General features: G+C 38.2%; 1 protein-coding gene and 1 pseudogene across 1 annotated transcript in view; one reads left to right on the top strand and one right to left on the bottom strand.

Moving 5' to 3' along the window:
• The window catches only part of TMEFF1 (transmembrane protein with EGF like and two follistatin like domains 1), a 147,636-nt gene that overhangs the window by 12,337 nt on the left and 118,132 nt on the right, over positions 1-17,167 (top strand). The gene's annotated exons all lie outside the window — the stretch shown is intronic.
• Positions 12,147-12,907, bottom strand: LOC110220513 (casein kinase II subunit beta-like; annotated as a pseudogene).

Raw genomic sequence — 17,167 nt, 5'->3', positions numbered from 1 at the left:
GAATGGTTCTAGTTCTTTTGTGACCTACTAGACTTTCTTCAGGTATAACTGAACTTAGTAGAGACTGGGTATCATTATCTTACATAATTATTTCACATTATTCCATATAAGTATTGCTTATTGATTGTAATTTCCTTTTTAAATTGTATTATGATATTCCACTACTTCAGTATTCTATAGTTTATTAAGATATCTTTGTTGGATAGGGAGGTATTTTTAAAAAATTATAAATAATATTATATTTTTGAACAGAAAGTTCTTTTCTACTATTGCTAATATTCTTATGGTATATTTCCCACAATGGGTTATTGGCTTAAGAACATGATTAAAAAAAAAAACTCCTCTGGTATACTGCTAGATTGCTTTCCCAAATGATTGTATCACCTGTTTCTCCATAAGCCAGTTAGCATTAATTTTTATTTATGTTTGCCAATATGGTGGGTATAACACCGCAGAGTTTTTTGATTTGCAGTTCTTTGATTGTTAGGAAGTTTGAATATTTTTTCAAGTAATTGCTGTTATTTTTAATACCTTCCCTCTGCTGATTATCTCCAGTTTATCCTGTATATAATTTGTTTGTACATAATTATTTGCATATTGCCTCTGCCATTAGATTGTAAACTTCTCAAAAGCAGGGACTGTCTTTTGTCTTTCTATACTGAACACTGAGCACAGTGCCTGGCATGTAGTAGGCATTTAATATATGTTTATTGGGACAGGTAGGTGGCCCAGTGGATAGAGCACCAGCCTTGGAGTCATGATGGCCTGAGTTCAGATATGGCCTCAGACATGTAACACTCACTAGCTGTGTGACTCTGGGCAAGTCACTTAACCCCAATTACCTTACTAAAAAAAAATATGTTTATTAACTGATTGTAAGTTTTATGCCCTCCTTTGAAAATTGTTCATTTTCTTTAATCTTTTAGGGACTGGGTATCCATGATTTCTCAAAGATTAATGATAGTGTTACCCAGATCATAGCTATAAATTTTTCACCCCTTGAATCCTGAGATGTAATTCAGCTGGTCCTGGAGATTTGCATTAATTGAAATTCTTTTAATATTTCTTTACTAACTTTTTTCTTTTTTCCCTCAATCTCTTCTACCTTTTCAATCCTGATCCTTTTTGACCTATCTGGAATATTTGACAGTGTTGACACTCTCCTACTGCATATTCTTCCCTCCTTGGCTTTTTCTGATACTGCCTTTTCCTACTTCTCTCCATACCTGTCTGATCATACCTTCTTAGTTTCCTTTGATGATTCATCATTTTTACCATTGTGACTTATAGAAAGTATGAGAGACGTTGTTTCTGGGTAACTAATCGTGTTAGCAATAATTAATAAAAGGGGTCAATGATACTCTTGAATGTCAAAGACCCCTCATGGAACCCACTCAACACTTATATGTCCTTGGAAGAGTGGGTGTGCCTGAGGTTGGGAATCAACTCTGATTAGTTGACAAGTAATGAGAGAATGAATGTTATAATGAGAGATGGACCTATTCTAATGAGAAGCTGGAGGACTCTGTGATTATGTCACTCATGGACAAAGAGAGACTATCTCAGGCCAGAGCACCCTCCATTCAGGCAATCTACCCTGCCTGAGTGGAACACAATGGGACAGAATTCACCTTAGATTAAATTCTTTGTAAGGTTCTCTAGTTGGTTGAGACAACAACTGCCATTCAGGCTTTGAAAGGCATGTACCCTGGGGACTTGGACAATCTCATCCCTCAACAATGTCCTTCAGATGCTGATTAGGCCTAGTAGAGAATGAGGATCTAGGAAGGGAAAAAAAAACTGGATCTCCCTAATAATTGGTTATTTAATAATCATTTCTCTCACCATGCCTACTAACCATGGGAATCACCCAAGGCTCTGTCCTGTGCCCTCTTATCTTTTCTGTCCACACTCTCTGACTTGGTGACCTTATCAGCTCCCAGGGTTCAATTATCATCTTTATGCATATGATTCCCGATCAATATATACAGCTGAGCCTCAGTACTATTTCATAAATGGATTGTTGGATATTTCATAAACATTTTGTACTTAGCATGTCCCAAAAATGGAACTCATGAACTTTTCCCCAAAACTAATCTGAAATAAAAATAAAAAGTAATCATGTTATTGTTGAAGGTGCCATCATCCTTCCACTTACACAGTTTACAACTTTGGAGTTATCATTGACTTCTTACTTTTCCTCTGTCCACATAGTTAGTCAGTCATAAAATTTCATTATTTCTACCTCCAGAACATCTCCCAGATAATCTCTTTTTCTTCATTTACACTGTCACCATCCTGGTTCAGGACCTTATCACTTCTTTTCTGCATTAATAAGAATTAGCTTTCTATTTGGACTACCCACTTCAAGCCTCTCTGTGGTCCAATCTATCCTCCACGGGTGATGTCTTGACTTGCGTGTGAATTGGTTTTAAGTGAAGCAAAGTTGCACAGTGTCATCAGCCTCACTCCCTCACTCTATCTGAGTCATTGAAATCCAGTGGCAAGATAAAAGTCAAGATGACTAGTGATGGCCCAGGATGCAGTGGATGACCTTGGCATCTTTGATGTTTGATCATGCTCTGATCATTCCCCAGTGCCTGCTTCAGCTGCCTTCGTATCTGTTGGAACAAATTGTTCTTATGTGCCCATTCCACTGAGAGATGTCTTCACATGCTTGGGGATAGATATCCCCCTAACTCACTGATGGGTTTGGGGCTTGTCAGTTACCTCTCAACCTGGTTTAGTGTGCCTGTGATGGTTTACTGGGCTGTGGCTGCTGCACATGCTACAGCCTCTTAGAGCCACAGGTGAGAGTTGAGTGCCAGGTGGTCACCAAACATGGATGAGCAGCCCTGAAAAGGCCTCAGCAAACTCTAATACTAGAGGCGTTGGTCCCCCCTGTACACCTCATATTCAGGTAGCACTTTAATCCTAGTACAATCTCTGTCAACACTGCTTTATAGTCTTTTTGAATATATTATGTGCATCTGTGTGTGTGTGTATGTATATATATATGTGTATATATATATATATATATACTATATATGTGTATATATGTGTGTATGTATGTGTATATATATATGTGTGTGCACATGTATATGTATATGTTGTCTTCCCCACTAGAATGTAAACTTCTTCAGGGCAGGAGCTATTTCACTTTTGTCTTTCTCTAACACTTAGCACTGAGCCTTGGCATAGTGAGCTTAAGATAAATGTTTCTTGATTGATTGAGATTCAAGGTCCTCTTAACAATGTTTATTCTACTCTTTCAGTGTAGGAGACTATTGTTTTTGATGTAGAAGACAGAAACAAATTAAGAATAGAGTTGTTCTGCATTCTTTCTGCTGTAAACAATATTACACTGTCATCCTCAAGCAGTAAGACTGTTCTTTCTTTTTCATTTTCTTGTTCTAAACATAGTTGAGAAAACTCTGCTATTGCCACTAGCAGTTTTTGCAAAGCTTTGAATTTTTTTAGACTTTAACCTACCTCCCATCATTTTCATAGGTTTCTGCAACTCTTTGACATTTGTCTTTGGTTATATGCTTATTCTGTTATCTATATGTTCTTTTAAAATTTGAACTGTGCAGGCTGCATGTTGGGGTGATGCTATAGGAGACATACATAAAAAGATTGTTAATAATTCAAGGGAACATAAAATAGATGTTAAGGGAGTTATGTGCACACAGTGCTACTGGAGTTCAAAGGAAGGGGAGAGCATTGTGAGATAGAACAATCGGAAAGTTCTCATGGAGAGGAAATAGAACTGGAGATGGGCTTTGTAGTGGGAGAAGAGAAGAGAGAAAAGGAGAGGAGAGGAAAGGAGAGGGGAAGGAAGGGAAGTGGAGGAGGGGAGGGGAGAGGGAGAGGGAAGGAAAGGGAGGGAGAGGAGATTCCAAGCAAGAGAAAAATGAATGCAGAGTCTGGAATACAGATGTTATGTTCAGGGAACAATGAGTAGATCTAGTTTACTTGTCTGGTAGAGGATTAACATAGGGGAGTGATGACAGTTGAGGAGGTTTGGGGGACAGGTAATGGAGGGCCTTGGAGGTCAGGGTAAGGACTTGTACATTATCCTTTAGGCAGTGGGAAGACAGAATATTTTTTAGTGAGACAATAGTATGATCAGAGCTTTATCTGAAGAGGGTTCATAGGGAAGTGGTATGTATAAAATGATTTGGAAGATTGAGAGACCAGGAGCAGAGAGACCAGTTAGGTGATTATTATAATAGCCTAGACCAGGGGTGGGGAACCTGTGGCCTTAAGGCCACATGTGGCCCTTTAGGTCCTCAAGTGTAGTCCTTTGACTGAATCGAGACTTCACAGTACAAATCCCCTTCTGAGGCTGGATTTGATCTCAGTCTTCCTGACTCCAGGCCCAGCACTCTATCCACTGTGCTACCTAGCTGCCCCTACATAACTACTCATATGTACGCACACACATACATATATGTATACACACACACACACACACACACAAATACGTACATAGTGGATGGGTGGTATTGTGTTAGTGTGAGTGGAAAAGAGACATTGAGTCAAGAGACATTTTAAGAGTCTAAACTGGCTCTTATCAGCCGTATGACCTTGAACCAAGCTACTTTAAGTTCTGGGTTTCAGTTTCTTTATATGTAAAATGAGAGGGGGTGGGGAGGCTAATGATCTTGAAGGGCTCTTTGGCTTTAGCAATTCTCAAAATGTAGTAGATGATTAAAGGGCCAAGTCATACATGACTGCAAGATGGCCCAGCTGGGAAACTGAAGCGATAGTGGTATCTGAGGTAGAAAAGGGGCAAGCAGAGTAAATGGCTGGGAGCTAAAAATGACCATAACTCTGCCAGGTCATTTGTTGATTTGTAAGTTTTGGCCAGTTTCAGTCTTCGAAAAAGTGAATCTCTCCTTTGACTTTTGAGCCTGGTCACCAATTCCATGGTGTAGTAGAAAGCTGGCTGAACATGAAGTCATGGGACCTAAGTTCAGATCCTGACTGTCACCTACAATCTGTGTAACCTTAATCAATCAGCAGTCATTCAATAAGTGCCTGCTACATGCCACTCACTATGCTAGGTATCGTGGATACAAAGACAAAAATGAAGCAGTCCCTACCCTCAAAGAACTTAATTTTAAAAGGGGAGACAGTGTGTGTGTGTATGTGTGTGTGTGTATACACATATATATGTGTATATAGATATAGAGATCTATATCTCTGTTTCTATATATGAATATACAAAACAAAATTGTGTTGTAAAAATATAGGAAAATGGAAACATCTTTTACATCTGTGGATGGTGGGGGGGGGACATTTTGTAATTAGACGAAGGATAACCTCTCAGAATCTCAGTTTCCTCATCCATAAAAAGTTAAGGGGCTGGACAAGATGACATCTAAGGGCTCTTACAGCCCAAGATCTAGGATCTCATAATCTTTTCTTTGGGCAGTTCCTGTTTAGCAAGATTATTGCTTTCAGAAAAAAAAGAGTGTTCATTAATGGTAATACTACTGATTTCTTTTTTTTTAAATTTTTATTCATGTTGGACTTAAATACAAAAAGACAAAAAGGAGAACATTTCCATGTACATGGCACAATGTAAAAAGGGGATTCAGTGGAAAGCCATGGATTTCCATTTCAGTGTTTACCTTTAAAAGAAAAGCTATGTAATAAATACTACACATCATTTTCAAAGCTACCCTGCTTTTCTGTGCTTCCTTCTCAGTTGTCTTTTGTTCTCTGCTGTGCACTTTTAATTTTTTTTCTCCCTCCCTCCCTACCCCACTCTAGAGAAGGCTACTGTTAGACACAAACATGTATATATATGTGTATATGTATATGTATATATGTGTGTATATATGTACATATATACATGAAACCATACTATACATACTACTGTTTATCAATTCTTTCTCTCTATGATAGCATCTTCCTTCATAGGTCCTTTATAGTTGATTTGAGTATTTAGAATACTCAAAATGACTTAGTTGTTCAAAGTTGTTCTTAGAACAGTATTGCTTGTTACTGTATACAGTGTTCTCTTAGGAATACTCCTGATTTCCATAGCCTTGTCTGCATAGACATCAAAATCTTTCCATATCTATGTTATTGCTTCAAGTGATTTTTCCTTGTATATGTCTTGCTTGTGTCTAGTTGTACATGTGTTGTTTCTTCCATTAGACTGGGAGCTCCTTGACAGCAGAGAAACTCCTTTTTTTTTCCTTTCTGTAATCCCAGATCTTAGCACAATGCCTGGCACATAGTAGGTGCTTAATAAATGTTTGTTGACATTTCTGGGAATCCAGAGAAAGTTCTTTGCACGGATCTTTCTTTATGATAACTTCTGTTGTGTGTCTGGTGAGGAATTCCTCCCATTCATACCTATGAGCAATGTCTTTCATTTAAATATTTTATCCATTTGGGATTTATTATGGTACAGTTATCCTTTCCACACTGCAACTTTCCCCATCGTGGATTTGATATATTGCAGGTCAGCTTAAGAAATGAAATGGGAATTTTGTGGTAGCCATAGAGGACATGTGAAGGCCAGCAGACAAAACAGAGAGCCTGTGACCAAATACTTAGACCAAATTCTACAGTAAGGTACTGTAAACATCCCATGAAAGAAAAAGAAAAAAATTCACACTTCTTCACTGGTACAAAGGAAGGGCCAAAACTTTTTCCGTGTATTTTCCAGATAACAGAGTTGCTGTACCTCTAACCATGTGACATGGAAGGGATAACTGTATTATATGTAAAATGAAGCTCTAAAAGTTTTTTCCCTAGTTTTCCCAGTAATTCTTACCTAATAAGCAGTTCCTTTCCTTATAGTTTCTCTTTTTGATATCAAAAACTTTTCTGTCAAGCACATGTGTTTCTAGATCTTTCTTACCCAGACTATTCCACCGATTTACTTTTCAATATTTCTTCCAGTGCCAGATAGTTGTAATAATCACCCTCTTCACTCTTTTCTTGCTGCTTTCCTATGGATTCGTATCTTATATAGCTTCAAAAACCTTGAATTTGCCCCCATTTTGCCTACCAGCCACAGTGCTCTGTATTTCTGTCCATTCACAGCTGAGTTCCTTGATTATGAAGCTCTTTTCAGCTGTCTGCTTCCAGCATTCTACCTCTCTTTTCAGTCATCTTTAGGTAAGGTTCAATTATCCCTGATTATATGGACTCTGTGTAGAACAATGATTAATTTGTAAATTTTATTTATTTTATTCTGAACTTAAGAAATAAAATAGGCATTTTTATAACATAGTAGAATAGAAAAAAAGATGATTGTACATGAAACTGCAATTCTATTATATACAACTTTCTATTCTTTTTAAATATATAATAAAGTTATCATGTAAATTTATTTTTTCCCCCTTTTTTTCTTCCCTCCCTTCCTTCTTGCCCCACTCTGGAGATGGCTACCATTAGACACAAATATGTGTGTGTGTGTGTGTGTGTGTATGTATATATATATATATATATGTATGTATATATATGTGTATATATATATGTATGTATATATATATATACACACACCATTTTATACATACTTCCATTTATCAGTTCTTTCTCTGGATGCAGATAGCATCTTCCTTGATATATTCTTTGTAGTTAATTTGGGTATTAATAATAGTCAAAATGATTTAGTCACTCAAAGCTGCTGTTAAAACAGTATTGTTGTTACTACATATAATATTCTTTTGGTTCTGCTCATTTCATTCTTCATTGTTTTGTGCAAGTCTATCCATGTTTTTCTAAGATCATTGAGCTCATCATTTCTTATAGCACAATAGTATTCCATCACAATCATATACCACAACTTATTCAGCCATTCCCTAGTTGACAGGCATCCCCACAATTTCCAGTTCTTTGCCACTACAAAGAGAGCTGCTATAAATATTTTAGAACATGTAGGTTCTTTTCCTTTTTCCCAAATCATCTTCTTAAGTAAGGGTCCACAAATGTCCAAAGGGGCCTTTGGATAGATTTCGGGTGAATAGATTTCTGTGAACTTGGGTGGGAAAAAATACATCTTTATTTCAATATAATTGGTTTCCTTTGTAATATTTTGTATTCTATTTTATGCATTTAAAAACATTCTGAGGAGTCTATAGGCTTCAGCGGACCATCAAGGGGTCTACAACACAAAAAGGGTTAAGAACCTCTGATGTAGGCTCATTGAATATTTCCACGTAGTCAGTGTTACATCTTGACTTCTCTGTGACATTTGGTGCCTTCTCTTCCTTATTAATGTCTCTGCGCCTATCTTCAATTCAGTTAAATTAAATAAGTATTATTAAGTTTCCAATATGAGCAAAGTCAGTTCAGCGGATAGAGGTGTATGTAGTCTGGGAGTCAGAAGGACTGGGGTTCAGCCTGCTAGCCGGGTGACCACAGGCAAGACACTGAACATTCAGTGTGCCAGCTAATTCTCTAAGACCATTCGTTTGCTGAAAAGTTGGCATCAGTGAAAGGAGTTTCCTCATTATAATTCCTACACAAGTGGAATCACACCCTACCCACCCACCCCCTTCAGATTGTGCCAGACACTGTACGAGGTGTTGGAGAAATAAAGACAAAACTGAAAAAATAGTCCCTACCTTCAGACAGCCTATACGCTACTGGAGGGTTACAACATGCAAACAGAAAAATAAATACAGGATAATTTGAAAAGGCAGAAAGTGCGAACAACTAGGGTGATCAGGAAAGATTTCTCTATTTGTAGAGTGTGTGAAGGGAAATAATGTGAAAGAAATTTGGAAAGATAAGCTTGAGATAGGTTGTGATGAGTTTTATTCTGGAACTAATAGGGAGCTTCCTGTCAGGGCCAGGGGGACTATGGGTTTGGAATATTGTTAAATACTGTTGGATATGGGTGATGTGTTGATTGGTTTTTCTGAACTTTTTTTTACTTCCTTTTTTATTTATTCTTTGGTGCAAAGGATAGCTTTCTGGGCATAGGAGGATAAGGATAGATTCAGAAATGAAGGTGATGTAAAAATAAATGCTATCAAAATTAAAAAAAAATACTAGTGCTATATTCCTAAGGAAGATAATATTTGGGTAGAGAAACAATGAAATGAAAGATACATTTTTAAAAACCTTAAGGTTGGAAAAGCAAACTAGAGCCAGATTTTGAAGGGCTTTATTATAGGGGTAATAGGGAGCCACTGAAAATTTTTGAGCAGAATAATGATATGGTGAGATCTACACTTTGGAAAGAGAATTTTAGCAGCTATGTGGAGGATGGATTAAAGAGGGGATAGACTAGAAACTAGGAGACTTATTATAAGGCTATTGCAATAGTCCAGATGAGAGATGATGTGAGTTTGAATAGGGTGGCCTTCTCTCCACTTACATGGCCACCGCCTGAAATCTAACCTTATCATTTCTTATTCTAAAGCGCAGGTATGACTAGGTTACTCACGTGTCAAAAGGTCTTCATTAATCTTTCCATTGTCCCCTTTTTCTCCAATATATTTTATTTGCTGATCCTAGAATTACTTTTGGCTGTATCTATTTGAAGATAGGACTCTATATTGGCTTCCCAATGTTGTCACATATGTTTCAGTGGAGTTAAGTTGCTAACTTCAGGCTATAAACTATTCAAGGTAAGGACCGTTTCTTTTTAGCTTGAATGTTCCGCAGTGCCCAGTCTGCTCTTTCATGCAGTAATATTTTATACTCACCCACTCCAGCTTCCTATTGGCAGTGATGGCTGTGGCGGCCTTGGGGTCTAGCCAGAGGTCAACATCATTTTGGCATAAATGGTCTTTGTGCTTGAGTGGATTGGAGGTAGGGAGAGTAAGCTCAGAAGGCTACCCTCTGTTTTGGTTATGAGCCAGGACGTGCCATAGCTCTCCCACACATATTATGCAACACTTTTAGAGAACTCCCTAGTGAAAGCCACACAATCTCTTATACTACAAGTAACTTATGTTCAACTTTCCACAACCAGGTGTTATCTTAGTGATTTTTGACACACTGAGTTCTGGGTCAGGAAGGGACTTCCCCTCCCTGGATTCTCAGTTGGACAGTGGCCACATCAATTTCTCTTTCTGTTGGTTGCTGTGCTGAGGGCATGATGTCAGCTGTCCTCTAGTATCCTGTTCACAGTAAACATTGATATAATATTTTGCTTATATACCATTTGTGTAGATGGGAAATGTTGGATTTCTCTTGGTCCAAAAATAATCAATGAGCTGGCATTTCATTGGCTCAGACATTGTTCCTGAACCACAGATTGCTGATCACCTTTCAGTATTGCTGGGGAGAAGCCAGCTCCAGCTGGGAGGAAGGAAGTAAACAACTGGAGGCAGGAGAACCCAACATCATTTGAAAGAAATAGCACTAAACAATCTCCACAGGCAGGGCCAGAATTACACAGAATGTTGCCAGAGAACTAAAGGGAGATCTCTGAGGAAAGGATGCAAACTGCTCTTTTTGAAAGAGGAAAATGCAGTTCCATTCCAACTAAGCCCATATTCTCAACACAATAATTCTTAATAAGCATGTCTGCACCACAGGCTTATGCTAAAAACACACGCAGTTATATATAGGCACAGCAATATATGTTCCCTTTCTTTTTTTCCCTCTACTACAGATACTCACATATAGATAGAACACATGGACATGCAGAGACTTACAAATAAGTATACTGATTTACATAGCCAAGACTAAACCAATACATACACAAGAGAAATGAATACACAGATATAAAAATTACCAGAAAATTAATGATACAAATATATACACTTGGATAGAAATATATGTGTTCAGAAGAAAAAGAGGATTCATGAATGAGTTGATGGGAGAGTAGATGGATGGATAAGGAAGTGGTAGAAGGTAAGGACTGAATGAGAAAGTAGATTGATAGATGATAGAAATAATGTCTGGAAAGGAGGAAGATCAAGAGCCTTCCCTGATCCTCATATTGGTAAAGACTATCCCCCTCAGACTTCACATGGCACTTTGTTTCTTAACTACCCAATTTACTATACAATGAAATGTGTATTGTAGTCATTTCTGTTGGCCATCTTCCCCTACCAGATTGTAAGCTCCATGAGGATGGGAACTATGTTTTATCAAAACTATATATCTTTCCCTGCACCTAGCGTAGTGCTCTGCACATAAGCGAATGTCTTATATGTTGTATTGTCAACTAAAGTCCATTTTATGGGCTCTCCACTTGATTATTCATTACCACAGGAAAGAATAGTATGATAATACAAAATGGTGGATTCTCTTATTCATTATACCAGTGTCCAGTTCCTTGAAAAAAAAAAGAGAGAGAGAGAGAAAGAAGCAGATTATTTAGAGACCCTCTTGGAGAACAGCAAGGTCAGTTAGTTGGTGATGGTTTCATGTTTCTTCTTTCTGGATGCTCATTCTTGGCAATCCTTTTTTTTAGTTCCCTATCTTATACCAGCATGTAATAATGAGATTATTGGGAAGAAAAACATAATCTTAATTAAACGAGTAAGATGATCTGGCTGAATACTTAGCAGAAAATATGATCTTCTTTAATGTCTCCTACCTTTTCTAGGTTGATGCAGTCTTCAAAGAGAGTTGGAAAAATGCAATGGAAATCGCTCTCTCCCCCTCTTCCCTTACTATTCTTCATTCTTCTAGTTGTCTAATAGTTTTTATTAGGCCACTGCAATGGACAGGTAAATAAGGTCAGGGCAAAAGGTGGCAGCAATGGAAGGAAAATTCTGGAATTAAAAAAGTGCTGCAAACATCACTAGAAATGTGGTTATGATTTTTAATTGTGTATCTCCATCCATCCTACCATTTAGCCCCCAATCCTTCTTTCCAAAGAAGAGGAGGTTGTTGGGAGAAGAGGTGTACATTCAACACTAGGCGTCTATGTTTGATGCATTCTGCTTCCATTCACTACTGTCCTTTGCCCAGTCCCCAAAGGTATGTTCTTACTTTTTTCCCTCACATTCTACCATTCATGATCTACAGATGGAGTTTATTTTGCCTATAATTAATCCCTCTCTCTTAATCCTTCTATCCCTGTCCCTACCTCATTCCTTGATAAGTTTATTGTATTTCTTTTTTCCGCTTATCCTCCACTTTATTTCATACTCCTACCGTACCATAACAACAGTGACTTTTCTTAATTTAAACCAAGAACTATTGTGGATTCAGGAAGTGTGTATGCATTTGTGGGGGTATTGGTGCCACAGCATGAGGTGTTGAGGGAGAAGGAAGAAATAAGTCAAGAGGATTATCTTAACAGGGCTTTTGAAGTTATTGGCTATATAAAAGTTCAGTTGATATGCTATAGGGTGGACCTTGAAGCCATAAAACACAGACGTAAATCAGTTGGTAGACTGCTTGGGCCTGTACTCAGTATATACCATGAAGAGTGTGTGGGGAAAGATAGTGCCAAAGTAAGGACCATTTGTGTGATCATGCTTAGATGATCTGAATTAATAAAAATCCATACTTGGGGCAGAACAGCTTCAATATGGCATGATTTGGTATGTCTGACAGTTCAATGGATAGTGGAGGCTGTTTTCATAATATGCACAAGGGCAGTAGTCAAAGTCTTCCTACTGGTATTTTTCCAACATCTGGGCAGTGCCATGGTTGGTGAAGATAGAGTGGGCATGAATCAGTCCATATAGTATCTTGGCTGCTTGATCAATCAGGTCGCTGGTTAGAATGTCTTCCAGCTGTTCTCAGATTCCAAATCAGAGATCACATCTAGTGCCTGTTTATATTGGGACTTCTGTTCACTGAGCCCTGTGCAGTCGAACTTGCAAACCTAGGTCGATAAAATGAATTTAAATGTAGTTTTTCCTTGAATTGAAAAAACCATTTGTCCAGTGCTTTTTCTTTTTTAATCCTTGCTAGAGTAGTTGTGAGACCACTGGACTGTTCTACTCCCACTCACCGCCATCTTGAGGAGAGTTGCGTCTTTAAATGTATTTCTTGTGAAGTACAGATTATGTTTTATTTTCTTATCCGTTCTCTCATTGTCTTTTCTTTTTTTGGTGGGGTGGGGATATTATTCACTTCATTCACATTTAAAGTTATGATTGTTAGGCTTGTGTTTTTGTCCATTAAAAAAATTCCCTCGCTCTTTGACAAGTTATCTTTGGCATTATGTCCCTTATATTAGTTTAGAGGCACACCAGTCACTCAAAGAAGGTGGTCTGCGAATGCACAAGCTTCCCCAAGACTCATGAAATTTCTGTCTCACATCACAGGCACATACCTGCACTCCCATGGGAGTGCTTTTAGTAGAATACTTTCCTCCTGCTTAGGTTGTAGCCCCAAGACCCCTTCCAGTTCCCTAAACAGCCCCACCTCTTTCCCTCCCTCCCTTGCTGTTAGTATCACCGTCCCTTCATTGTTCACCCAAGGACCTGGTTGGAATACATTATCTGTTCTTTTTATTCCCTATCTCACTTTCCTTAATTTATACAAAGTTCCATTCTGTAACTCCATCCTCAAAGATACATCAATTCACCGGTAGGGAAGTCAGGTGGTTTAATCTATGGTCCTTGGGGTCAGCAATCGCACCTTTGATTTTTCTAATTCTTTAAGTTTTGCTCCAATCTTTATGTCTTTGTATAGTTGATAATCACTTTTTTTTAAACCTCTATAGGTTAATCTTTCTGGTTTTTTAAAGCAACCTCTAAACATGTGATCCTTGATGTCTTTATTTTTTCTCTGATAGTTTCACTTATTTACCTTTGCAAATTGAATATTCTAGTTACATCTTTTTCTTTTCTGCAGAAATGCCTGCAAATGCCTCTGTTTTGTTGAATGCCTTTTTTTCACTGATGATTTGGCTCAGACTTTCAGGATATAACATTTCAGTTTGTACCTCAGTGTTCTGTGCTTTTCAGAATATATGGTTTCTTTTTTTTTTTATTTCTTGTGCTGTTGAATAATCTTCTGTTACTCAAATTTCCTGTCCTTCATATTTGAAAATTTTCCTCCTGGCTATTTGTAAAATTTCTTTTCATTGAAATTGTTAAATTTAATCATTATGTATTTGGAATTTGAAATATTTTTCTGAGGCAGCTAAGTGGCGCAGTGAATAGAGCTCTGAGAACCTTGGAGTCAGGAGGACCTGAGTTCAAATTCAGCCTCAGACACTTAACACTTACTAGCTGTGTGATCCTGGGCAAGTCACTTAACCCCTATTGCCTCACCAAAAAAGCAAAACTTTTGAGCTAAGCTATACTTTTCTTGTATTATTTTCTCTTTAATATTTTTAGGTTTTGTTTTTATCATGCTTTTCTTGATCTTTTGGGAGTCCTGTGAGCCTTAAGGCGTATCTGTACATCACGTCTTCAAGGTCAACCACTTTGGCATGTGTAGGATTTATATATTCTTTTAATGTTATTTTGCTTCATTTTTGCCAGTTTTCCCCCTTCAATATTGGTGTTCCAGATTTGTTAAGCTCTCTTTCACTTCTTTAGAAAGTTATTCACCATGGATTCACTTTTTTTTTTCCTAATCTGCTAATCATATTTTAAAATTCTGTGTCAAGAGCTCTAATTTTTTAAAATCTAGGTTCACTTCCAGTTTCTTCTTTTTTGGGTTACATATCTCTTTTTTACCACTCTACTGTTCCATGTTCTCTGGGAAGTCCATGGGATTCTGACTTTCATCAATCATTGATTTACTTTCCTTCCTAAAGGAAAATGTGAAAGACTAGTTTCCGCTGTGTTATATATCTACATTGCTTTTACATCTCAACGAATGATTTCATTTCAATTGTTTTTCAGTCACATCCATCTCTTTGTGACCCCATTTGGGTTATTATTTTTTTTTTTTTGCAAAAATACCGCAGTGGTTCGCCATTTCCTTCTCCAGATCATTTTACAGATGAGGAAACTGAGGCAGAGTTAAGTGACTTGCCCAGGGTCACACAGCTAGAAAGTGTCTGAGGCCAGATTTGAGCTCAGGATGATTAGTTTTCCTGATTCCAGACCTGGCGCACCATCCACTGTGTCACCTAGCTGCCCTGTGTGGAGTGATATATAAGGTTATTGTCTATAACCTCCTAATATGGTTCCAGAGCACATTCTCATAGGAGAAAAGAGAAAATGATTCTTTGTTAGACTTGTCTATCTAGTGACCCTCCTCATAGCTGCCAAAGTAATTTTCCTAAAGTACAGGTCTGATCATGTCACTCCGCAATTCAATTAGCTCCAGTCACTCCCTAGTACCTCTAGAGTCAAATACCAGCTCATCTGCTTGGCATTTAAAGGTCTTTACAACCTGGATTCAGTCTACCTTTCCAGTCTTATTATCCTTTCCTTCATTTTGTACACTCATTGATCCAGCCAAACTGGCCTTTTTCTGGTTCTCACACATGATGCTCCATTGCTCATCTCTGCATTATTGCATAGGTTGTCCTTGATGCCAGGAATACGCTCATCCCTCACCTCTTCCTCTGAGAATCTCTAGTTTCTATCAGACTTCAGCTCAAGCACCACTTCCTACCTGAGTACTTTCCTGAACCCCCTGGCTGCTAGTGCTTGCCCCATCCCACCCCCTAAATTGGTTTTGACTAGGACTGTGATTTCATGATATGGGGAGCGTCTGGTGAGGGAAGTCCTTTTTTTTTTCCAATTTCATGCAGTGAAAATTATTTATTTTGTAATTACCTCTATCCTTTACTTTGTTTTTTTTTATTAATTAATTTATTTTTATTTGTCAACAATGACTTCCATATGCTTTTGAATTTAAAATTTTTCTCCCCCTTCCTCCCCCACCACCCTCTCTAAGATGGTGCACAATCTGATATAAGCTATACATATACATTCCTATTGAATATATTTTCACATTAGTGATGTTGTAAGTAAGAATTAGAACCAATAGGAGGAACCACCAGAAAGAGGAAACAGAACTCAACAGAAGAGGAAAAAAATAGCAAATAGTATGCTTTGATCTGCATTCAAATTCCATAGTTCTTTTTTTGGATGTGGGTATCATTTTCCATCACGAGGTCTTTGGAGATGGCTTAGATCCTTGTATTGCTGGGAAGGGTTAAGTTTATCAATATTAGTCATCTTATTGTACACAATGTTCTCTTGGCTCTGCTCACTTCACTCAGCATCAGTCCATACAAGTCTTTCCAGGTTTTTCTGAAGTCAGCCTCTTCATCTTTTCTTATAGCACAATAGTATTCCATTACATTCATATACCACAACTTGTTCAGCCATTCCCCAATGGATGGGCATCCTCTCAATGGGAAGTCCTTTTACTGAGGCAGACCAGCACCCACTCTCCAACTTAGTCTTGGAGAATTGCCCGGGGGCAAGAGGTTAAGGGACTGGCAGCAGATCACTCAGCTAGTATGGGTCAGTTTGGAGACGTGGACCAGGTCTTCCTTACTTGATGTCAACCTAGGCACAATTCCATGGTGCTTTTTCCATTCTTCCCTAAATTACCTTGTATTTATTTTGTAGCCTTCAATCCATTAGTCAGTGAAAGTTTCTAGGGACATTCAGGGTTCCCAAAATTCTCAAGGCAACTGAAGGGATTTTAACTAGAGGTCAAGGGAAAAGTGATATCTTGAATTTAGCATTGAGAAGTGTGGGAGCTGGAGAAAATCATAGATGGGGAGAATTCATCTTGTTGAATCATGTGGAAGGGCAGTACCATTTTGGGGTATTGGAGGAGCATGCCTTGGCATGGGACATCATTTCTTCACAACTCTAAAGCCCCTAAGTGCTGGGGGACTCTTGCAAATTTCTGCTGTAGATGATGGTGATAGGAAGCTGAGGGGCATTTCAATGCCTGCCCCCACCCCCACCCCCACCCCCAACCCTGGTCATGATCTTGATGGTAATGCTGAGTGAGACCATGGTAAGCTTGTAGGAGCTTTTGCTTTCTTCTTTCCCTCCCTCACCCCACCCTCCCAATATCTGCTTAGCTGAAAAGCAGGGCTTAGCTGAAGTCTCATATCCCTGCCAGACTACCTAAGTAGTCTTTTCTGGGTCCTCTTGTCCAGTATGGTGACAAAGAGTAAAGGAGGAAAAGCTTATTCAGTCTCTCCCAGGCTACCAGCAAATGCATCTATTACTCACGTTTTTGTTTCCCTGACTTTCAATTTCAGTGATTTTCCAATATTGTTTATATATCTCACACATAGTATGTATCATACACACATATGGTATATTGTATATATTGTAAT

The sequence above is a fragment of the Phascolarctos cinereus genome, unplaced genomic scaffold (genome assembly GCF_003287225.1).
Source record: "Phascolarctos cinereus isolate Bilbo 61053 unplaced genomic scaffold, phaCin_HiC Scaffold_4;HRSCAF=312, whole genome shotgun sequence".
Taxonomy (NCBI): Eukaryota; Metazoa; Chordata; class Mammalia; order Diprotodontia; family Phascolarctidae; genus Phascolarctos; species Phascolarctos cinereus.
This window is presented reverse-complemented; position numbering and strand designations above follow the sequence as displayed.